A 24,496-nucleotide genomic window follows, 5' to 3' on the forward strand; every position below is an offset into this window, starting at 1 on the left:
TTCCGCAGCACAGGGCAGGGGCCGCAGAGCTGTGACAGGTTGGCCATATGGGCCTCTTTCCCAGATGCTAAGAACCTTCCCCTAGATCCAGCAAACTCCTTTCATCCTATCTCCACGCGGGTGCTCGGTGCCGACCAGGTCAGCCTCTAAGGGCAAACTTATGTTTTCCCCCGAGTCCTGGCCTCTTGGATTGGCCCTGATCCTCTCCTTGACCCTCACACTCCCTCCTCCTGCAATCAAACTGAGCTCCTGTGATGCCCACCCTGGCCCACAGTCTAAGGGCACCTGGAGAGGGCCCAGGAGTCCTCCCCTCCACCTTTCCCCAACTCAGGGCATTCTGTAAGTTCTTCCCTCCTGCCGGTGTGGACTCATGCAGGCTGCAGAAGGTTCTCAGGTTGCTGAGCACAGAAGGGAGGCTGAGGAGGAGCGGGGGAGTGGGAAGAATGCCAGAACGGAAGCCCGGGGCCTGTTTTCCAATTATCCACTTGGCTCTGGTAAGTTCTACAAACTTGAGAAAGTCTCTTCAGGCCAGGTCTCAGTTTCCCTGTTTGGTAATAAGAGGGTTGCTCTAAATAGCCTCTCTAATTACACAGTTTACAGAAGCAAGGCTAGCCTGATGAGGAGGAGGAGATGAGGCTCAGGCCTAATTAAGCAGAAACTCAGGGCGAGTTTTCTGGCTGTGCAGAGCCCAGCTTTGTAGCTGTAAAACCTGGCCTGACCTGGGATTCAGACTCCTTCAGTCAGCAAGCAGCTACTGACTACATGCAACCTCACAGGGACTGTGTTAGCTGGGAGAGTCTCAGATAGGAAAGCTGGAAGGTGGTTCCCTGACCTGTAGGCTCCCTCAGCTGATGGGCAACGTGCAAGTGAAGACACCTTAGCTCACATGATGGTGCATCTGAGGGACAGCAAAGTGCTGCGGGGCACCAGCCTCATCTGTGGAGGTGAGGGAGGCTTCTGAGAGGGAACAGCATGTCCTAGTCCTGGAGGGGGCCCTGAAGGTCAATAGGAGGGGTAGTCAGATGTATCCTGAGAAGGGTCTCCGGCAGCACAGGAAGGGATGCGGTAGGAAGGACAAGGAGTGGATCCAGGAGAGTGGAGGGAAGGCTCTTACATTAGCTCATGTAAGGGGGCCACAAACGAACAGGGCCATCATGGATGTCTGCCTATACCAAGCCTTCCAGACCCCAGGACTCCCATCAGCTTTGGAAGCCTCAGAAAGATCTAACCAAGTTTCTTCTCAGAATGGAGCCCACACATTCTGATAAAGACACAGCAATCACATTTTCAAGTCTTGGCCCTGTAGCGTAGGGTGCACTGAGATCACTTCACGAAGAGGTCCTGGGTGGCTGAGTGGCTCAGAGCCAGGCTGGGGTCAGAAGAGCTGCTGGAAGGCCTGCCCATTCACACACCAGCAGTCACACAGGTCTCTCACCTCCCCAGATGAGTCTCGGGCTCCACCCTACCTCTTCTGGAAGCCCAGGGAGGCTGTGCAACCTTGCAGGTCATAGACCAAGGCTGAGGGCTAAGGAGGGGAAGGAAGGTTCCTCTAGCCACTGTATCTTCAATGGTGTCTGGCTTGAAGAGTCTAAGAGCTCCCACACCTTCCTCAGCTTAAACGCAGTCCCTGGGAGCCAATGCACAACACAGAGCCACCACTGTGGCTTACTCACGTGATTCTCAGGCATCACAGGGGCTGAAGTCTTCTGTCAGGACAAGCCCTGCACAGGTTGCCATGGTCCTATAAAAACCAGAGGTCACGATTAATGTCAGTTTCATGATCTGAAATGCCAGGCTCCTGTCTCCTCCCTTCCAACGGAGTCCCACACATCACTGATCATAGCCAACTTTCCTAAATACATTATTCTGGGTACTTTGTCTCATAGTGGCACTTGAAATGGACAGAGACTCCCTGTACTCTGAGTTTTGCATGCCAAGAGTCTATTAAGCAAATTCTGTCATCCACCACTGGCTGGGCACCTTGTGTCCTTATTCTACCCTGACACAAAGACTTTGCCTTGGTCAAAAAGAAAATACCAGAATTTCTAAGCTTGAGACAAAATGAAAATAAATCAAGGTAGTATAAAACTTGCTAACAAGTCACCAATGTGAAATCTGGAAGATCGCCTGTATAAACGACCAAGATAATGAATAAACCAGGGAATCAGGGAAGTGGCCCACCTCATCACAGCTGTCACCTAAATTCCAGTGACCACCCGTATGATTAGATTGCATACTATTGCTGCTTCAGAAAATGTCTCTACACCTGTTTGGAAAATGAGGTCCCAAGTTGTAACATATTTGTATGTATTATACATATTTGTATATGTTATACATATGTATAACATATTTATATATTCTCACACTGAAAAAAAATCTCAATGTCTAAGAGGCAGCCTCAAGAGGACCGAAGCTAACACAGATGTGAAATTTGCCACCTATAACAGGGAAAGTCCACATTCTGGGAAGTACACACTTTGTTCTACAAAGCAGCAGGCCTGCCTGGCCACACAAACACAGGCACGCATGTGTTCTCACCAATATACAGACAGCCACACTCAGAGCACTGCAAAGCGGACCTTGCCGTCCAGAACGTACGGACCAATCATGGAGGAGAACCTGCCATGGCTCAGCACTGGTTGCATACAAAGTCGGTGTCACCAGGACAAGACATACTTTCTCAGTAGCTCCTCACAGGCAGCTTGGAACGGAAGCTTGGAAAGCAGCCAGCATTTGCCAGGGAGCCACAGCATGGTAGGATTCGAGCTCAGGCCACTCCACATCCTAAGCAAAGGTGTCCTGGAGGCGGGCGTCTATCTCAGTTGTGGTGGTTGACACACTCCAAGAGCCTGGCAAGCCCCAAGAGCAGCGACCTGGGCAGCAGCTACAGTCCTGCTTGCCACTGTGCGCACCATCAAGCCCACACCCTTCTGGTCTGCACCAGCTGACAGACAGGCTGGCCCGCTTCAGCCACATTCTCTATGCCTGAGCTGTAGGCCAGAGGCCAGGGTGACCGGAGACTTTGACTTGGCTGCTCCTGATTCTCCTGGGAAGCTGGAGTAGGTGGGAGAGTTGGACATCCTGATGTCAAATTCTACTCTCAGGGTCTGAGAAACCAGAGACCACTTCCTGCTCCCTGGATCTCAGGAACAGAAGTCTTTGTACCCTGTGACACTGTTGGGGCCACAAGGGCTGATCCATTGGTCAGACTCCCATAGAGACCTAGGCTCAGATCAACCCACATGTGCCCTTTGTCTGACCAACAGCCAAACATGCTTTGCGCTCCCTGTAACATCATCAACTGAAAGTTCCCAGAGCCTAGTACTCCAAGGAGATCTGTTCATTCACCTACAAAATGAGGAGCTTGATATAACTGGTGATTTCCTGCCACTGCCCATGGACCCTGACTTTTAGAGATCCCTATCATACTAGTTATTAGTTAAAAGGTTGGGGAGAGCATTACCTGTGCAAGGCTTTGCACTGGGTGGTTAATGTGTGTGTGATGCCTTACTTAATCCTCCCTGCAAACTTGGAACAAAGGAGTACAGTATTACATTACAAAAGGGTAAACTGAGGCATGCTTCAGCCAAGTGTCTGGCTAAGCATCCCATTAGCACTAACCACAGCAGCTCTGGGAGTTCATGGAGCTGGCCAGAGTCCAAACCCAGGTTTGTTCTCTGACACAATACCTCCTTTGGTAATCAATTAGATGAAGAAACATCATCTGTCTCCCCTTGGACTTGCTATCATGTCAGTCTCAAGCAAATAAGCAGGAGGTCTCTGGTCCTCTGGGAGCCTGATTTGGGCCTGAGAAGACTTTCTGGGAACCTGAATGGCCTTGTGGGTCCCAAGGAACATGGCAGGCTAGCAGGAGAGCAACTTGGCAATCCTTCCTCTCTGACATCCTCTGAGCCAGCTACAGAGAGACAGGGTCTTCCCGGAAAGACCACCAGCACTTACACCACGCCTGGCACCCCTAAGCATAAAAGCAGTATTTGCTACATAGAGGAATGAATGGATACAGAGCTCAGACACATCGAAGACTTGTTCAAGAACCATCTTGTTTTTGTTTTTTTGGTTTTTTTTTTTTGGTCTTTTTCGTTTTTATCGGTACCAGGGATCGAACTCACGACTGGCTGCTTGCAAGGCAGGCGCTTATGCCGCTGAGCTAAATCCCCAGCCCCTCAAGAACCATCTTAATCCACAACACAGCACAACCCAAGTGGAGGTCTCCACACCCCAGACCCTCAGACAGAGGACAAAGACACAGATCCTGAGCCAAGTCTGCTTTTTATCCCAAACACCAGCAGGCTTCTGACCCAGCAAGAGAACTATCTGAATCAAATGGGACCTGGGAGATGGGTTAACAGCTCACGGCCTACAATCAGGCAAACCAAGATCCCAGCTCTGTCACTTTAAGAGTTGGGTGGCCTTGGGCAAACCGCATGGTCTCTGGGGGCCTCATTTTTTTATGTAAACATGGAAATAACATTAGTACCCACTCCAGAGGGCATTGTGAAGATGATTGAGACAACGCTGCAAAGGACTTGGCCCCAGGAGCTAACGCATGCAGGTGACATCAGCTGTTACAATCTGTCCTAGAGTGGGTGGCGAACAGCAAGGGCATCTATAGCTCTCCACCTGGGTTCAATCCTCACTGTCCTCCTAACTTGTAAGTGTTATGGCTGATACATTGTGCCAATTTGAAAAGTTTAGAAGTTTAACTAAGGGACTCAGCAGGGAGCCAGGGTCCTTACTTTGTAAGTATTCTCATTCTGGGCAAGAGGAAGGTGCAGAGATTTTGTCAGTGTTACACCTGCCCTGGGGGCAGGGGGTGGCCTGCATACAATGTAAGGGAGGTAAAGAGACTGGCTCTCCTCCTCCCCTCTGCTCTTGGTGCTCTGCCATCTTGAAGAGTTGCCCTGATGCCACGCCACCCTACCTTGGAGCCAGCTGATTAGGGACTGAAACCTCCACAAACAAACTAAATAAACCTTTGCTTCCTTAATTTTGGGTGTCGGGTATTTTGTCTCAGCAAGGAGAGAAAAGTAACCAAGACACTAAGTAACCTCGAGCAAACTGCTTACCCACTCTCTGCCTGTTTCCTGGTGTGTAAAACAGGGTCAAGTATGAAGATTAAATGAGTTAAAAAGCTTAGAATACCTGCCACTCACTGGTTACCGCTCTTCTTTTGTGCTGATAGTAAATTTCACCCTGTCCTCACTCTTCAGCCAAAAAAGTGAGCACAGGTCTCAAGGCAGCTTCCTGAGAGTAGCTTTCCTCCTTGGCCACACTCGTTGGTACAAAGAGCGTGCACGTGCTTCAGTTTGCAAAGTGCCAAGGAAGAGCTGGTCCTTGGAGGCTGCTTGGAGCAGCAGGGAGCTGTCTGTAGCCGTGGACCAATGGACAGAGGACTCTGGTCCAGGGATGCTGGAGGTGAGCTTTCTCTTCTCAGGGCTACATTCTCTAGCGCTCCCTTGATTCTCTGAGCCTCCCTGAAAGCTTCCAACATGTCCCGCTTATGCATCAGCTTATTCAAGTTTGGCTCCTATCCCTTGAAATCAAGAGTCCTGACTAACAACAGCACTGAGCAGATGGCTGCTTTACCACCACCAAATCCACCCAGGAAGAAGGGCCAGCTGTCCACCCTCAGCAAGATCCAGGCAGCAGGGTAAAGCACACATGGGCGGCAAGGTGCCTGCAAATGGGAGTGAAGGGAGGCCACTGAGAGCCCCACTATGGAGAGGCACATGCCGGGACCAAGAGCCAATGCCCGGGGCCTGCAGTCCCTGATGGAGACCCAGCCCAGACAGGGACCTTTTGCCATGAGCATTAGGAAAGGCAAACAAGAGAAACAAGGAAGCTGAAGCTGATCTTCACTGACTTCAAAGTGGTGCTGGAGAAAACCTAGTTACTTAACGACAACTCTTTGTAGAGAAAGTAGGGGTGGGGAGGGAGGAACAAAATGGCCTTCCTGGAGTATTTCAATGTGCCATGCACCAAGGGACAAACTCTTCCACCTGATCTTGGAGCTGGATAATCATCCAGCCCATTTTCCAGGTAAAGAAACTGAGTCTCAGAGAAAACAATAATCACCTCACTCGGCCAAGGTCACACCATGCCTTTTTCACCTGATGTACTGGTCTTCTGATTCCTGAGCCTGAAACTGCCTCACATGAGTCACTTATGCTGTCACTCATCACTGTGACAGCCAAAAGGGTGACAGCACTGTCCTCCTGGCCCATCATCCCTGGTAAATCAGAGGAAGGAAGGAGCACACAGGAGAGGCAGTGTCCCAACACCCCAGGTACATCCTTAGGCAAGGTTTCTTCTCTGGTCCTTTGTGTTTTTACTCTCAAAGAGCACCAGTGTGATTCCAAAATGGCTTTTATCAGGGAGCGTTAACCAGGGTGTGCCTAGCAGGATGCTCTGGAGAGCTGGTTCTGGTTTTCTCAGTCACCTGAGCCAAGAGATTCTACCTACCAAGTGGACTACAGTATCCGACACACAGCACTGTGCTAAACAAGCCTGTCATTGCTAGGCTCCTTTTCTCACTGTCTCTACTGCCAGTGAAGCCGGGAGGATCATCTACCGCTACATCTCCGTGCCCTTAGCAGACTCATGTCGCTTCACACTAAAAGTTCCATTTTCATCTGTATTTTTTTTAATGTTTTTTTTTTTTTTGGTCTTTTTCGTTTTTATCGGTATAGGGGATCGAACTCACGACTGGCTGCTTGCAAGGCAGGCGCTTATGCCGCTGAGCTAAATCCCCAGCCCCTCATCTGTATTTTTTATGCATTGTAGAGAAAGGAAAATCGAACCCCAGGCCTGGTAGCAAAAACTAAGCGGCAACACCCCCAGTCCTCCTACCCCACTTTAGCATGAGGTGAGCACACAGGCACCCGCTTCCAGGTCCAGGAAGTCTGGGACAAAGGCTGCTGGAGCATAAACTCGACAATCAGTGGGGTGACACAGCACCACCTGGCACAGAAGGGGGAGGTTAGTGGGCCTCATCTGCTGATCCCACAGGACACACAGCACCTCGGGCCCCACCCGGCAGCTGTGGGCTTTTCGCTGGCTTCTGGCAGTGGCCTCTGCAGCCAGAGGGATTATTCAGGCAAGTATTTCCCTTTCCTTTCTTTTCCTCTTTATAACTTTGTTCTCTGCTCTTGGAAAGCAAAAGGGAACTAGCTGAGTTTTCTTGGAGTGTGATTTGGTTCTTCCCCACTGGCTGGGAAGGAAGTGACACCAGGCAGTGAGATACAGCCTAACCTTTACACTGGTACAGGTACATAGGCAACATGAAAGCTCAGCCTGAAATCTTAAAGGGAATAGAAAGTTCACAATGTCCGTCGTTTCTCTTAAACCATCCAGGAAAGGTTATTCAAGAAGTGTTTGCTGACTGCCCTGGTCAGGTCTGTAAGAAATTCTAAAGAGCACAGCAAACAAGGGACCAGGGCTCATGACACTGAGGCAGGAGAAGAAAGGGCACTGCTCAGCCGCCAGCACCTGGATTTGAATCTTAACCTCACTGCTTGCCCATCCCACGGCCTTGGGTAAAGTCACTTCAGCTCTGAACACATGTGCTGCCCTTTGGCAGATGTCACCTACTCAGAAATTTAGGGTGAGGATTAAATAAGATAATGCATCTTAAAAAGTAATAAATACTGCTATGAGTCAGCCACTGCCAGTGGATCTGGAACTATGTGCAAAGTACTTCGTGCGGATTATCTCATCTAATTCATTTACATCCTTGATTTCAGGTGAAAACCTCAGGAAAACTAAAGCCCCGCTCAAAGTCACAGAGTTCCTAAGAAGCAGGAGTAAGCACACACCCAGGCCAGGCACAAGCCGAAGTCCCAGCCTCTGTCTCACCCCTCAGTATAAGGCAGGTACCCATGACATCCCTGCCGCCTGCCCTGCAGGAAGCAGAAATCATGACGGGGAGAACTCTTAGGAAGCTGGCAAATGCTGAACTGGGGGCTTCTGGCTTTTACTCCAAGAGGCAGATGGAGAAGAGAGAGGGAGCTTTGGCGCAGGGAGGTTTGGAAACCCTTCTGAAGTAGGTAGGGTTGGTTCTCAGCCTTGAAGGAAGAGGGTGGAGAAGAAGAGCCAAAGTAGAGGGCTGGGGCTGGGATGACACAGACGGCTGGACAGAAAGGGCAGGGAGAGAAAAGGGGACCAGCCTGAGCAAGGAGGGGATTTCCTGAGCCGTTCCCTTAGAGCAGTTTTCCTGAGACTTTGGTCACCTGCACCCCAGAGGCCTCCTACACCTGCCTGCCGTTCAGTCACCTGAATCATGAGGGCATCCAGAGGTGCAAAGGTAAAGACCCAATGACCTCTCGTCACACAGCAGGCTGAGAAACCAACTCTGCAGCAGGTGCATTTCCCAGCTCCCAGTACACACCTGGGCCAGGTACACCCTCTGCAGGGTCAGATGGCAGCCCCAGTTCTGGGAGCCAGGAAGCTACAATGCTGCTGTGGGCACCTAAGCGGCACCTCTGCCCCAGCATGTAAGGGCTCTGGGGTTAGGGAAGGTTAACCGAGGCTGGAGGACTTGAGCTTCTCACTGCAGGGTCTTTGAGTGGACTTTGCATCCCTTACACCTGCTGGGGCGTGGCAGGCACTTTGTCAGTAGCCTTTTGCTGAGCGGAACCAAACAGCAGATCCTTCTGCCTAAGGTCACACACATCTGTGGTGCTTCAGAAGTCTGCTTTGGAGGCAGTCCTCGAGCCTGGGTATCCCAGGTGCCTATTTGCCTCCCAAGGAGGAAGTGCTACCTTCTCTTAACTCTCCGCTTCCGCATCCCAAGACCCTCTGCACCCTGCACTCTGCACCTCCCTCCTCCTGGGTGAAGCTGGGGTTCTCTCCCACCCACTCCAGTTGGGGTCCTTCAGAGCACATACACAGCTACTGTTGCAAATGCCTAGTTACAAAATCACCCCATCTGCATATTTCTCCCAGCTCCACGCAATGAAGCCCAGCACAGACCTTGGAGCCACACAGAAAGGAAATGGGAGTAGAAATGATCAGAGCACCTCCAGGGACGGGATCAGCCAAGGCTCCCGGGAAGCATGGATGCCTGGCTCGAGACCTCCCACCTGTGAGTCTCTGGGTAACCGCGGTGTTTATAAATGGGGACGATAACCAATAACTCACAGGGTGACTGTAAAGACCCAGTAACATAAAGGCGACCGTGTCACCCTTAGAAACATCAGACTCTGTTTCATTGATCCCAGCACACTCTTCAGATATTTTTCAGTCTCAGGAAATGATGCCTTCAGGTAGAATTTGTGGCTTGAAGGGAAAAAGAGAACTACACATGTACTTCTCTTGCTAAACCTCAACAGCACCTAGACAAGGCACACATCTTCTGAGATTCAAAAATCAGTATGCTGGAGCTGGGTGTGGTGGAGCATATCTGTAATCAGTCCCACACTTGGAAAGCTGAGACAGGAGGATCACAAGTTTGAGGCCAGCCTGGGTTCACAGTAAGCCTCCAAAAAAATCTATGTTAATTAATAAAATAAAAGTCAACACACCGATGGAGACCTGGTCACAGTCTAGTGAAGGGGAGCGCTATACCCTCCCCAGCTATACCAGGCAATGACAGCATGTGCTGTGACAGCACTTCTGTAGATCAGCAGGAAAGTACTCTGGACTCAGAGGCCAGAGAAGGCATTTACAGTCCTACAGTAATCATTAGCATAATAACTTTCTCTGAAAGTTAGCATAATAACGGCCCCTGCCATGGGCCAGGCACTACTATAAATGTTTCAATTTTCTTCTCACTTAACCCATGAACTGGGTTCAGAGTTGATAAAACTGATGCCCAAACAAATCAACTTCAGTCTTGGCCTTGCACGGCTAGTAAGGAGTGGAGCCAGGGTTTCAGCCCACCAGGCTCTGTTCCTTTAGCACATGGAACGGAGGCTCTCAGACAAACTCTATGTGGCTGAAATTTTCTGCAGAGGCCTGCAGGCCTGAGCCTCTGGGGGAAAACGTGCTGCTTCTCCTCCTGCAGAATCATGGCCTCTAGCCCCCAGCACTGCCCTTAGTCTGCCCCGGAAGCTGGCCCGAGCTCTGCCTTTCTGAAAGTCCTCTGTGGGCACTTAATACCCTGGGACCCATGTGACAGCCCTTCTGTCCGCACCTACAGTATCGCCATAAGACTCTCAGGAGGATCCCAGTGCTGCTGAGTGCTGGCTGTGTGACCCTGGGGAATAAATCACAGCCTCTCCGAGCTTCAGCTTCCACATCTGTAAGCTGTGGCTCACACTGACTGTCTTGGGCCGTTGCTGCAAAGATGAAACGAGATTGTGCGTGGTATGGCTCCGAGCACCTGGCACACACGGGACAAACAGCAGCGGAATCGGAAGACTTCACAGAGCGCTCCCGCTAGAGAACATTTCCTCCGTGGTAATTCCCAGTGCGGGCAGCAGCACTCTCAGCATCTGTCCCCGTACTGAGCCCATCCCACCCACTGCCTTACCCAACCCTTATCTCCTCAGGGTTGCCTTCATTTGCCTTAGCTTTAGGACTCTAAGAAAGGGTATGCCCACACTTTAATTCATTTATCCACACATATACAAGAACCCAGAACCCTGTGTACTGAGAGGTCTGAGGGTCAAGCCAGTTAATATTTTCTGGGCACTAATTATATGCCAGGCACTGTTCTAAGCACCCTTTTCTAATAGTTGATTTCTTCCCCCAAAAAATGTACCTATAATATAGGTACTGTTTTACCCTCATTTTACAGATGGCCAGGGCCAGAACAGTAGGGCCTGGCAAGGCGGCAAATGCCTATAATTCCAGCACGCTGGGAGGTTGAGGCAGGAGGACTGCAAAAGACTGCAAATTCAAGCCTAGACCAGGCAATTAAGCAATTTAGTGAGGTCCTATTTCAAAATAAAAAGGGAAATGGGGGTTGGGAATATAACTCAGTGCAAAAGCCCTAGGCTCAATCCCTAGAACTGAAAAAAAAAAATTACTTTTCCAGGTTCTAGTCATTTCCTCCTAGGATCACAGTCCCCCAGCCTGTTTCCTATATCCCACCTCCCACAAATTCACTAGGGGTACCTTCCCACACATGGCACTCCTCTGCTCAAGAATACTCAAAGGCTCCCTATTGCCTAGAGTCAAAGACCCCTCTGTAGATTGGAGAGGAGCAACTGGGGACTCACAATTCCTGTAGGATCTGACCTCATCTGCTTCCCCCAGGTCCCAGACATTTCTTTTGCTGATCTGTAAGTCAGCAAGGCTTTCCCTGACCACTGCTGTGAATGACGGTCCTCCGCCCCAGCACACCGTCTCCTTCCCTCCTCTACTTCTCTCCATCAGCCCTCGAAGCCCTGAGCTCCTGACTCAGACCAGCTCGTTTCTGGCCTCTTCGATTCCTAGATGGGAGGTCCAGGGAGCGAGGGGTGTTGTGGTTTAGTTTGGATTTTCCTTGCTGCGGGCCCAGAACCTAGAGCCTGGCACAGGAGAAGAGCCCCCTAAATACCAGCTACACTAAAAACAGCAGGGAAGAAAGTGTACACACATAAGCACAGTGAGACAGTCGCTGGCATTTCCCCAGCTTCGCTCCTGCTCCTGGGGCAGTGGGACGAGGCCTGGCTGCAGTGCCCGGAAGCCCAGCCCACTGTACCCATTCTTCCCTGGGCTTGCAGCATCCTCTGTGCAGCCCTGGATCCTTGTCTTCCCATCCTGTTCGGGATTTATACAATCGCTGCCTCTGTCTGCCTGCCTGCCCGTCGGTCTGCCTCTGTCTCTCTGTGTCTCTCCTTGTCTGCCCCTGTCTCTCTGCCTCTCTGTCTCTCTCTCTCTCTCTGTCTCTCACTGAAGGCTGCTTGCATCTGTGCTGAAGGACTCCCCCATCCGGCCTCATCTCCCTTACTCACCTTCACGTCGGGTCTTTTCCATTCCCTCCAGACTTGACATCCACGAGAGAGAGGCTCTCTTCCTCCCACTTACCCATCTGTGCTTCACCCCCTTCAAGGTCCAGTTCAAATGCTGCCTCCTCCTCCTCCTTCATTTCCTCCTCCTCCCCCTTGCTTCCCCCTCCTCCAGGAAGCTTTCCAGGCTTTCTCTAGTCTATAGAAAGCCTTTCTCACAGCTGCTGCTGTCTCCTTCAGTCATGTGGACATTAGTCATCAGCTCCCTCTATGACTGAGCCAAACTGCTTCTAAAATCTCCTGCTATTTTATTTATTTACACACATAAGTCTTGTTTTCCCAAGTTCCCTGGAAACTCTGGGAGCAGAAGCAGAGTCTTATCTACACTGTCATCCCATGACACAGGGTTCGGCCACATAGGTTCCATGCATGCTTCTCAGGTACCCTGCCAAGGGACACAAGTCACTGTCCACCCATCCAGGCCACTTTCAGGGCCAGCCTTGCCCAGCACCCTGCAACGCTGCTTCTGAGTCTGCTCCAGCCTCAGCTATCTGTGCGCCCAGCCATGGGCCTGTGTTTGCAAATGGAGGGAAACCTGGTTCTGTTAGGCCCATTCTATCACCCTGGCAGGCACTGGGCGGACCCACAAGGATTGCAAAGCGTGACATGTCTGGGAAAGCAAAGGATGCGGTTCTCCCAGGCAAACCCAGAGTTCAGCATGTCCCAGTTTTCTCAGCCACCAGAACCCACTAGAGAGGAAGCCGAAGTGTGCCTGTCAGGTGGTTCACAGTAGCAAACCAGCTGCTCCCCAGGGCACCCATTTGCACTGTTCTCGTAACCAAAGTTCAAGAGGAAGCGAGGAAAGTCAGGTACAGCTGCACTCTGGAGGGAGAGAGAAGAAGGGAGGAGGACAGAAGAAGCAGGTCTGTGTCCTGCAGACACCCTACCCCCTGCCAGCCAAGGCCACAGGGCTGGGACTCGCTGCCCCCACCCGAGGGGCTGGGCCCAGGTAAGCAGGAAGTGCCTGGGCTCTGACTCACACAAGTGAGCCGCACCCTTTCCACCTAACAATGCCACTTCTAAAAATTAGCCGGTTACCAGTCCCAGATTACCTGTGATTTAAAATGAAGAACTACATAAGAAATATGCTCATTAGAACCCCAAAACTGCAAGCCCAGAAGTCCACAGGAAAGGTTGCCTCCCCGATGGCTTGCTGCACCCCCAATACAACCCACCCTCAGACAGTAATGCATGCTCTTAGCGGTCTGTCCCTTTCCTGACAAGGTTCTGCCTTTGCATGCACAGAAATATGCACCTAACAGCCAGCCACACGCTTCTCTGTGGCCACTTGGGTCTTCAAAGGACCAGACATGGGCCGGGTAGGGAGGTGGCATATCTCTGCATGACAAAAGTGATGTGCTTCTGTATGAAAAGCCCACAAAGCTCAGAACCAATCTGAAGCACCTATCGGTGATGGGATGAGGGCCAATGTGGAGTGTAAGCCCCAGGGCCCCCTGCTGACAAAGATCCAGAGAGCTGAGAACTGCTAGATGGGCAAGAGGGGATGGGACTGATTGACCAAAGGCCTCACTGGAAGCCCCGTGCCTAAAGGCACTGCTTGGCCTCGCTGAGAATTTCAGCTTCCACAAGGAAAAGGAAGCATCCGTGGAAAGGGATACTGACTTAATTTCCTAGCTCCCACGGTGGAGGTGGAACAGGCCGGTGACCAGGAGGACACAGGAACTATGGAGGAAAACAGTCATTTCCTGTAAAATTTGTGGGACCAAGATGGGGAAGTTGGTGCCAAGACTCTGAGGCAGCAGACGTCAAGCGTCTGGGGGAAGAGAAAGGGCCCTAGCCTGAGCCTGGGAAAGTAAGTGCCTCTGAACCTCTGACACGCAACTGTACCCCTGTGCTGGAGGAGGAGGAGGCGGGCATGGGAGAAAAGCAACTCAGGGATGGAAAGCGGGGCTCAGATGGGATGGGAGCTTGGCTTGGCTTTGTTTTAAAAGCTGTAGAGATTCTTTCAATGGCCTCAAGTCCGCTGGGCCAGGATGTTAGAACCCAGAGCGCTGCAAACATTTCAGCTATGATGCTAAGCCGTGGTCCTGCGCCCTTTGGGAACTCGGGGCACACAGTTTCCAGGCAGGCGCCTTCCTTTCCTTGCTGGGACCTTGATGGGAGGTGGAGAATCGCGGCTGGTGTGTTGATCTGGCTTCCAGAGTCATCTTGTAGCAGATCAGAGAAGCAAAAAGACGAAGACAAGCCAAGAGGCAGCTGAAGCCAGTGTTGCTACTTAACTGGAAACCAAATTGATTGTTCTGAATGAGGTGGGAACAAAATAGGAGACTGTCTAAAGTTTCCAAAATCACACAAGTTTAGAGCAGGGGAGAAGCAGCCTGGCAAGATTGCACGTTAAAGAGACCTGGTGAGCAGCGATGTCAGCGGTGCAGGCAGCTGCCAGAACAGCTGATGGAAACTTGGGCTGCGTGAACAGCAATAGCTGTCCTGAACCAGGGAGGTGACAGTGCCCTTCCTCGGCTGTGGTCATGCAGTGCATATGACGTAGCATTCCTGGCACTGCCTTTGCTGAATACAATGATGTGGACCCATCAGAACCAGGGAGAGAAAATGATCTGGACCCACTCTGGGTGGTCAATGTGGAGAATAGGAGTGGTCTGAAGAGTGGGACTGAATATCATCTCACTGCGTAGATGATGTGCTTGTTGCCAAGTATGTCCATTATGCAATACCAACAGCAGAACGCACCTCACAGTCCTCCAGCATAGCAGTCATCAGCTCACAGGTGGCCAGTTGGCTGTTACTCCTGGCAGCATCTCTGGACCTCTGCAACCTTCAACATTTCAGGAGTCCAAACATCTAAGGACCATTTGAGTCCTGGTTCATACAAACCCTGCCTTTATACTCCCGGATAAAACCCAGAAAACATCATCAAAACTTACAGAATGAGTGCTAGCAGCTAGAAGAATTCCAAAGACAAGAGATTTTTAAAAAATGCATCTCCACATCATCAGAAGATAATCACATGTCAGAAAAACATCCATGTTGACTCGGTGTCAACATGTAACTCAAAGGAGTTGGATTCTGAAAGTGAAGTTTTAGAAATAACCGTTTCTTATGTGGATGCAAGAGTGATATTAAAAATATATCTGAAGTTTAAAAAAATTCTTTTGGTAAGTATAAAATAAAAACTTAAAGTGATAGCAAAGTATTGCCCCTCCCCATTTTATTGGTGGTACTTTTTCTTGACAGTACATCCATAATTTTGCCTCTTACAATCAATGTTGTCATCAGTTTTACTTTTACAAAAACAATCTCTGAAGGGCTGTGGTGTAGTGGAGGGGTCAGATGTGCTCTCCATGGCTCCAGGATAAGGAGTAGAAATATGATGTCACCAACAGGAGCTGTCCAAAGATGAGATAGGTCACTTCTGGTATGCCATGCCAAGGTGGATGACCAGGGTGGAGAAATCCAGCACCCAGTGAGGCTGATCAGGCTGCCCCCGTGCTGCAGTTCCAAGTATATGAACAACTAGGTGTCACCTATTTCTTCATGGCACACATGAAGAGACGCTCTCTTGAAAGTCACTACTGAAGGGTAAAAGTCATTCAGGAAACAGTACAAATGGAGGCCTAAGGTACAAAGGGACCCTGCCCATGTCTGTGCTCCAAGAGTCCTGTGGGCCAGTTCAAGAATGGGCCAGAAGGAAGAGGTCACTCGTGTGGCCCTCTGTGTGTCAGGGACCACGAAGGTGTGTTGTGCCCTCTGCCCCATGCAACCCCCCAAGAACTCTGTGAGATGAGTGGTGTTGCACCCCTTGACAGCGGAGAACCAGGCCCTGCAAATGCACTCTGTGACAAGGTGCCCATAGAGCACATGTCAATGTGTGCCCAGTGCCCAGTGCACTGAGAGATCAATTGTATAATCCTCCAAGATGAGCCATCTTGGTCTCATACTGGGTTAACTGGTACCAAGAAAAAGAAGAAAAAAGAAAGAAAGCCAACTTCAATGCCACACCCAACTCCCATCAGTGGCTCCTGTGAATGTGGAACTCATTCTGTCTGCTCATTCTTGCAGGAGCAGTTTATTCCCTCACCTGAAGCAGAGGAGTTGCTGAGACATAAAGGTACAGAACAGGAGCCAGGAGCCATCGTCAGGTCTCAGAGCTATAAACACACCAAGTTGCCATGCGGTACCCACCTGCCAGGCTGGCATTGGAGCAGATGGAGGCTAAGCTCAATCTTTATGTCCCCTTTCAGGGCTGAGACCCACATGGAGGGGAGATTCATGTGACTGTAAAGCCACAGATAAAGGAGAATTAGCATTGTTTCTGAAGATAGCATGCTATGCTCCATGAATATCTGACCCTACGGAAGGGATATCTATATTGCTATTCCTTTGGGAGGGGAGCCAGGCTCCTCTCCCTCCCAGCTCTGTTCCTGGCAACATGCAGGCAGGGATGCCTGTTCCTGATCCACAGGTCTCAGCATCCTCCCTGCCCTCATTCACTCTCCTTGAACTGACTTGGAGGAGGGCAGGGACCAGTGCAGAAGGCTGAGCCTGCAGTGAGGCAGGAAAGTGGGGCAGCCACTGTTTTCTGCACAGAGCCACCGAAGTGCAAGATGGATGCACAGAAAGGGACAGACGGTCCACATTCTATGACCCTAAGTGCCGAGTACCCAGATGGCTGCCAGCCTCAGTAACTGAAAGGCACGATGCGTATACTGACTCCTTCCACAAAGAAAGCTGTGGCAAAACTCAGGGTCCACTTCGAGGCTATTTTGGGCTCTGCTTCCATTGGCCTCACCCTGGTCCCCATGACTCCTCTTCTGGGTAAAGTGGTCTGTTCCACCTCCTAAGTTCATCCTGTGCATGCCCATCCCCCGAAGGAAATAGCCCCCTCTCCAAGGGGCTTCCCGGCTTGCTGGGTTGGTCCTTACCTTTCACTCCAGCATTCAGGACCTCTGCACCTCTGAATCTACCTAAGCCCAGCCTCAGTGGCCCTGGGCAGCACCCATGTTTCTACCCTGAGTGTGTCCTTACTTCTCCACGTCTCCTTGTGCTTCTGTCCCCATCCACTGTCCAAGGCCCTACTCAACAGACAATCAACGCCTCCTCCAGGAAGCTGCCCAGTTGCCCTGCACTGTGTGACCCTGTGCCCATGAACGCCTACGTTGATATGCAGGCATCACCGAGCTCGTGGATCGCTCCTCCCTCCAGGTGGCTGAAGGGCAGTCAGCTCCAGTGGCGTCACAAGGCCTCCAGCTCACCAGCTGCACCTTATGCACTAGCAAGCCTAGGCCAATGTTCTCCACACCCTGCAGTGCCCTGCTGACAGTCACTTCTGCCCCATCCGTCCCCAGTCCCATCCCACGCCCCACTCTTTCAAGGTTCAGCTGATGGCTAATTGCAGATAACAAACCTGAACTGGCAGCATTCTTTGCAGTTAAAAGTCTGTGTTTTACCAAGGTCTTCTACAGATAAGGCCTAGAAAATAAAGGTAGGAATAAGAAGCCCCAAAAGCTCTGGGGAGGTGTTTTGATGATAAGAAAAGGTGTTTTTACTTTTATTTGTATTGGTACATGTGTGCAGAACATAATGGCTACATTCATTATGGGGAGTTGGTACATGTACATGACAACCTTAGTTCTTTTTATGTCCCCTTCTTCCCCATTTCCTTCCTGCATCTCTTGGTCTCCTTCCCACTTGCAAAAGATCTTGAGACACAGGCCACCCATGCTGTAAGTATTCACATTCTAATTCGAAAGCTGGCAGAGTTTTGAGAACGTGGTGGTGAGGTTCTGTCTCCGGTGAAAGAAGGCTGGTTGAAAGCAAAGCTGTCACCTACTGATCAAGGATCACAGCCTGGGGAAAATACGGCAGGCAGAAGAGAGATTTGACTCTGAATTGGCTCTGTGACCTTAAGCAAGAAACACTCCCATCAAGCAGCTTCTGAACCTCACTTTCTCCATGGGTAAGCAAGAAGGCAGGGCTGAGGACATTTCAAGGGTGGTGGCTCATCATCTCCCACCTGCCCATCAGGTCAGAGTCACTGGAAGCTATGCTAGGCCCACTTCCTCTTCAGCTCCAGCTCCTGTGAGTTCCAAGGTGAGGGCAAAGCTACAGACCTCCCATCCAATGCACAGGTGCGGGTGGGGTGTGGCATCTCCGCCCTGCAGGGGGAAGGAGGGGGCAGGAGTAGGGAAAGGCAGTGGTTGCTATAGACACGAAAATGCTCCTCTCATTCTGCCATCTGTCTGAGCCTGGAAAAAAGACAGTCGGCCAGTTGCCTTCACTCCCCTGGCCTACCTTTTTAAGAGACTACAACTGCTTGCTAAATTTAAGTCTGCTCTAAAATCAGGACATATAAGGTCTCTCGGTCTGGATCTAAAAGGTTTCATAATGAGTGGAGCAAGGCAGTAATGAAGAATGAAACTCAGAGGCAATCTAAGTGGTATTGTGCAGGCACAATAGTGAAAGATCTTTTTAAAAAAAATCTTTCTTCTCTCATGCCAAAGAGGAAGATGATGTTCCAGCAATAAACAGACATCTGCTAGGAGCTTCTGAAAAGAGACAACATAAACACCCCAGAGAGCAGCCATTAGCAGCCCAGGGCTCCCTGCAGGCAGCATCCTGCCCCCCAGCCACGTGAGAGGAGGGACCCAGAGCCCAGGGAGCTGCAGGGAGGCAGGGCAGAGTAGAGGTGGGCTCCCTACCACAGGAGAAAGTGGGCTGGGGCGCTCAGCCTGGCTGAAATTAGCGTGCTGGCTGCCTTCTGCAGGGAAAGAGCCACTTAGGACGCCCTGCAGGGACTTCAGGAAGCCAGCGTCACTCATTCTGGAAATGGGTCACTCTTTGAAAGTGGAAAAAAACTGACATTTTTGAGTGTGTACCAATGCAAGGCACTTTAAAAATATTTTAATTTCAATTGCCTGCTCTTGATAGACTAAATACTAGGGTTCATTAACTTGCCCAAGGCCACATGGCTAGGATTTGATCCCATGTCTGTCTTAACCCATTTTTGTTTGTTTTTACCCATATACCCTGGATTGAGGATATTCCCCTGAGGTTTATTCTCAGCACTCAAACTCTCTGGACCCCCAAATCTAACATAAAGGGATTCCTAAAGCAGAAGGGCAGCAAAGTCAAGTGGCCGGGCTCTAGGGAGGTTTTGGCTAACTCAAATCATCACTGCATCTCAACAGGCCTGGGGCTGGGGTGGGTTGAGTATGATGCATCTGTGTAAATGTGCAGGGGTGAGCTCTATATGTGCGTGTGGGTGAGCAGCATGCACCTCTGTAAGTGGGGGTGTGAGTGCAGCTTTTAAGAGAACCCAAGATATCAGATATAAGCTAACAGACACACCCACGCTAGAGACAGAAACTTGGGCCACGCAAAGACTCCTGGGTCCTCGGCTGAGGCCACCCTAGAATGCAGAAGAAACCAGAGGTTTCATCCAGTGCCTCCCCTTGTCTCACAACAGTGACTGCCAGGTGGCCCCCAGGACATTCCCCAAAGAAAGGACTGACGGAACCCGCCCCCCCCCCCCAGGGCTGGAAGGAGGTCTTCCCATCCAGGCCACTGTCTGCCCCACTGCTCTGCCTGCCCTTCATTCCTGCACCACAGGGAGCTCCCGCTCTCACTGCCTTCCACCCAGCTGTCCTCACACATGGAGCTGTCAGTATCCATGAATACTGCACACGGCACCTCAACCCCCATTCTGCTCCCCTGGGATGAACAGCTGTCCAGCAGGGGCTCAGCGGCTAAGCCTTCACACTCGGGGTCCTCTATGTTCCAAGAAGCAGCTCTCTTACTGACCAAAATGTCCAAGTGACTTTTCTCCAGGGACTCCATCCTCACCTAGAGCTTATTCTCCTGGCTCCCAGAGCAAGCGACACCTGAATCCTACGAACTGTTACCAGACATAGTCAGTACTCAAAGAAGGCGTCAAGGGCAGCTTTTAGAGCCCCGATAGTGAAGAGCTAGAGCCTGCCCTCGGCATGCTGATGCTCCAGCGGCGAGGCCAGCATGAGGTGCTCTGAGACTCTTGTTCCGTCTCTGACATGTGCTGGGCTTCTGCCCTGGATGCATCGGGAACTTAGGGCTGCAGACAGCCCACAGATCTGCAGCATCCCCTGTCCAACTCCTTGCTGCCCTCTTGCTGCTAGCATAAAGGCCATCTGTGCTGGACGCTGCCTACTACTCAGGGAAAGAAAAAGATCTAAGAAGCAAACCAGCAGGAGACACAGTCCCCACTTACTTTTGTGCTCCTCAAAAGAAATCTAGTCAAGGATTGAAGGAGCACAGATGCTTCAAGAGGTGTGGATGGTCTCCGGGTAATGGAGATTTGGGGTGGGGAGGAGACAAGGAAGTTATCCTGGCCCTAGGGGAGAGAAACCTTAGTCCAGCTAAAAAGCACACTAAAAACTGTCACCCTAAAATCACAGCACTGACCACATACACACAACTCCCTGCTAGACCCCACAAAGACAGGACAATTATTCCAGCAATGGATGACAGCAATGCTTGGAAGTGTGGGCAGGTGGAGAATACAAAAGAATCCATGCCACCTTGGTTGTCACAAAGGCTCTGCACGTGGGACACAGGAATGGGTATGCCCACTGGCTGACAGGGAAGGAGCCATCTCAAGTAAGATCCACAGTGGAGCCCGTCCTGCAAGGAAGGTGTTTGTGACCAGAGGGCCCAGGCCGCCTATCACTCTCTCCAACTCTGAATTCCTGAGCCCAGATCATGGAGGCTTGAAAAGACAGCGCCTTATCAGCACCAGCAGCCTCGCTTTCTGCCTCTAGGGGAGGGCGCAGAGAGGAAAACAGAAGCAGGGGAGGGATTGCTGGGGCACCCAACGTGAGGACAGCAGGGCACTTGTCCACCAAGCCTTTTCCTAGGAGGAAAACACAGTCCACCGGAACCAGGAGCTGGGCCCAGCCTGCTTTGTCAAACACGGGGGTCGTTTTGCTCTCTGTGATGGCTCAACCTCCTCGAACAACAAGCTCCTAACGGAGAGCCTGGCAAGAGAAAGACTGCTTTGGTGGTGGTGGTGATGGGGCAGCAAAGCCATATTCTCAGGCGCGCATGGGGCAGGAGGAACGGGAGAGCACGCAAGGCTTCATGGGTGTTTGTCGAATCTGCTCACCTCCCAAATCCCAGCTTTCCTCATTTTCTAATTTTTAGGGAGACCAGGGATGTTCTTTAAAACATATATCAAAGCGTATGTCAAAAGCCCTGTGGTTTTTACATGTATAAGGGCACCAAATTTATATATGTATATAAATTAATTTATAGGAGTCTTTATTTATTTAATCTGTAGCCCTGGGAATCTGAGGGCATGCTAGGTAAGTGATCTACCTCTGTGCTATACACTCACAGCCCCACTCCGAGTACTGGGGATTGAACCTGGGGAGTGCTGAGCTACATCCTCATCCCTTTCTAATTTTTATCTTAAAGCACAGCTTTACTAAGTTGCCAGACTGGCTTTGAACTTAGAATCCTCCTGCCTCAGCCCCCACAGTAGCTGCCATTTAAAATATGTACCAGCAAGCCTGGGTGGTGTCCTCTTTTTAAAGAGATAGGTAGATGATGGATAGATAGATAGATAGATCATTTGGATTTTCCATTATAAAAAAATTAACAAAAATTTTGGAAAAAATACTAAAATGTTAATAGTAAAGGAAAAACTAGACTCAGGACTGTCATTCAAAGAGACTTAAAATTCTGTTATATTTCTTCCCAGTGGAAAAGGCTGTTAAAAACAAAACAAAACAAAACAAAAAAACACCACAGAAATCAAAACAAAACAAGCTCCAGCTCTTGGTTTTGAGGCAGGTAGGAAGGCATCTCCCCCCGCGCCAGCACCCAGAGGAGATCTGGCCAGGGATACAGAGGGAAGTGAACTGCAGTGAACAAGGGGCCTCTGGTCCCCTTCCTGGGGTCACTCACAAAAGTACCAGTGGTGACGCTATCTCTACAGCTCACATTCAGATGGGACGCCAGCAGGTCCTACCTGTTTATCTTCCACCACAACCTGCTCCAGTTGCAGAGGGACCATGAGTGGAAAAGCCCACTGTGTGCCCAAGCGTGGGGCAGAGGAGAGGAGACTCCAGGAAGCACAGGGAAGGAGCACTGCTCAGAGAAGCAAGGGCGAGGTGCGCGGGCCTCTCCCAGCTCCCAGTGTCTGGGTCACAGTGTGGTTCTGCCAGTCAAAATTCAAAGTCTGTACAGCACGTCAGTCCCCATCAGCCCCCGTGTGATCGGCAGAGGGCAGCTGCTAGACAGGGCACAAATGTGACCATCCGGGCTCCTACCGCAGACCACAGCAGCTCTCCTGTTCTTTCAGGATGTGTAGAGGTGGACGCTGGCTGAGGTAACATTGCATATGAGGAAGCCTCTTTTTTAAAACCTCTATCCAAACACATGTCCGGCAGTCACACAAAACCACCACAGGGTTTATTCATTCAACACATTTCTTGAGCAGCTGTGATGTGACTGGACAGATGCTGCCTGAGCCTCAGCCCCCTCCCACACATGGGGCTCATCACTGCGAATCCAGCATGGCAGGCACAGGACCGCACAGCAGGGGCTCAGGATCCTGAGGCTCCCGGGGTTGGAGGCAGGGGAGACAGGCTCTGAAAAGGGAGATAACTGCTGACAGAGGGGAGCTTCTCCCAACTATTATGGGACAAAAGGACTAAGGGCCAAACGCTCTGGATCCTGAATCCAACTCCTATAAAGGTCATTTCTGACAGCTAAGTGTGTCTGAGTACCGACAGGTGACACTAAAGAATTATTGCTGATTCTGTGACGTGCAATAATGGCATTGGGGTTTGCAAATGCATCTCCTTTTTAAAAGAGACATACACTACTTTACACAAGATGAAAAGGACATAGCACCAGAGATCCCCTCTAAGTATTTCAGGAAGAACAGAGGGAAAGGAAAGAGCAAAGAGGGAGCCAGCAGGATGCGGTATTACCTGGATAGCTGTTGAAGCAGAAGGATGAGTATGTTGGGCTCTTATCCTGTTCTGTTTCTGAGTGTTTGGGAATGTCTGTAATATTGTTTAATAGAGGACCCTAACCGGCGCTGACATAAAAGCCTAAGGGAGTACACCGCAAAGAACAAAGAGGATTTGCTGAGAACCAGAAAATAAATCTGCCAGGCTTATGAGTGTATTAAATGCCATTTGGTAGTGCGGTAAGAGGCCATAATAAGTATAAATGCATAATTAGACTATAAGGCACCCAATTGCAAGTACAGTAGAGGAGTTGTCTGTGGTAAGCTCCAGACTGCTGAGGATGGCCGGGTTTTTCTGCTTCTGGTCATGTTCAATCTCCCTCTCTCCTGATCCCAACAAACCAAGGCAATAATCCTCTCCAATTTCACCAGCTATGCACTGAAGGCAAGCTTTCCAAGTCTCAGTGTTCTCATCTGTATGATGTGGAGAAGCCCACCTCATTCTGCAGGGGGCTGATGTGGGTCTCTGATGGTGTAAAGAATGAAAAATCACAGTATGATGAACAGTCTCTCAGCTCTTGTTAGCCCTCTGAGAGCTTCTAAGATTAGCAATGCTCAGCCCAAATCTTATGTCCCCCATACCACAGCCTCTCCAGCTAGAGTGAAGCTCTCCACTGAGAAGGCAGGACTTCTACTCTTCAGCAGTGGGGAGCGAGGGGACAGGGCCACTGTGGGGATGCAACCCAGAAGGGAGACTGGATATGAATGGAGAGAAGAGGGACAGACCTCAACCATAAGCACAAAAGAAATGAGGATCATCCAGGTGTTCCTAGAGGCTCTTGGGAATGGGCCTCCACCGCCACAGCCAACCATGGTCCTTAGACCAATTTACAGTAAAATGTAATTGACTTGGTATAATCATGATTTTCTTTTGGAAAAGAGGTGGACAGAAAGTCAAAGAAAAAAGGGGCTTTGATAAAAGTGATATATTGTTATAAAGATATGTTCAAAACCTTCCATAAAAGCAGAATCATCTTAAGGTCAACTAGCTCAAACTAATACTGTCCTTTTAGGTGATCAGAAAGGCAACTCTGAGAGGTGCAGCCGAGTCCCTGGAGGGAGGACTCTTCCCTCTATAAAAGCACTGACTCCAGCAGTCACTTGTCCACTGTCACCTTCCAGCCTTCACTGTCTATCACAACTGACCACAGGACAGAATGACCAACAGTGCACAGGTCGAACGGCATGCGTGGGCTACCTCTGCCAAAGCACCTCCTGATATCCTGGTGGACCGAACCTTTCAGAAGCTGGGAGGCCCCATCAGCCCATACCAAGGCCACCCACAGTTTCCTGCACTGCATGCCACTCTGCATAGCCACGGGGCAGCAGAAAGGGCATTGGGCTTCACACAACACTTTCCCCTTTCCCATCTCTAAACGCTGAGGGCAAACTCAGACTCTGGAAAGTAACTATGAAATCATGGCAAAAATGCCACAGGGCAGGACCCGCCACTCAGGAGATGCTGAAGAAACTCATCCTTTGGGTCCTGCAGAAGCTCAGTTTTTACTGTAGTTAAAGTCTCCAGGACATCAGCTGGACTGTCCTGGGGACC

At 50.4% G+C, this 24,496-nt stretch overlaps 1 protein-coding gene across 7 annotated transcripts in view; it reads right to left on the reverse strand.

The window, feature by feature from the left end:
- Nucleotides 1-24,496, reverse strand: part of Mical2 (microtubule associated monooxygenase, calponin and LIM domain containing 2) — a 204,407-nt gene that overhangs the window by 178,837 nt on the left and 1,074 nt on the right. For all 7 annotated transcript variants that reach the window (XR_001200303.3, XR_010048412.1, XR_010048411.1 and 4 more), the window contains exon 2: nt 1,674-1,741. The gene's annotated coding sequence lies outside the window, so the exon portion shown is untranslated. The remainder of the gene's footprint in view (nt 1-1,673; nt 1,742-24,496) is intronic.

This window comes from Cavia porcellus, unplaced genomic scaffold, assembly GCF_034190915.1.
Source record: "Cavia porcellus strain 051 isolate PalLab524CR breed Dunkin Hartley unplaced genomic scaffold, mCavPor4.1 scaffold_6, whole genome shotgun sequence".
Classification (NCBI taxonomy): domain Eukaryota; kingdom Metazoa; phylum Chordata; class Mammalia; order Rodentia; family Caviidae; genus Cavia; species Cavia porcellus.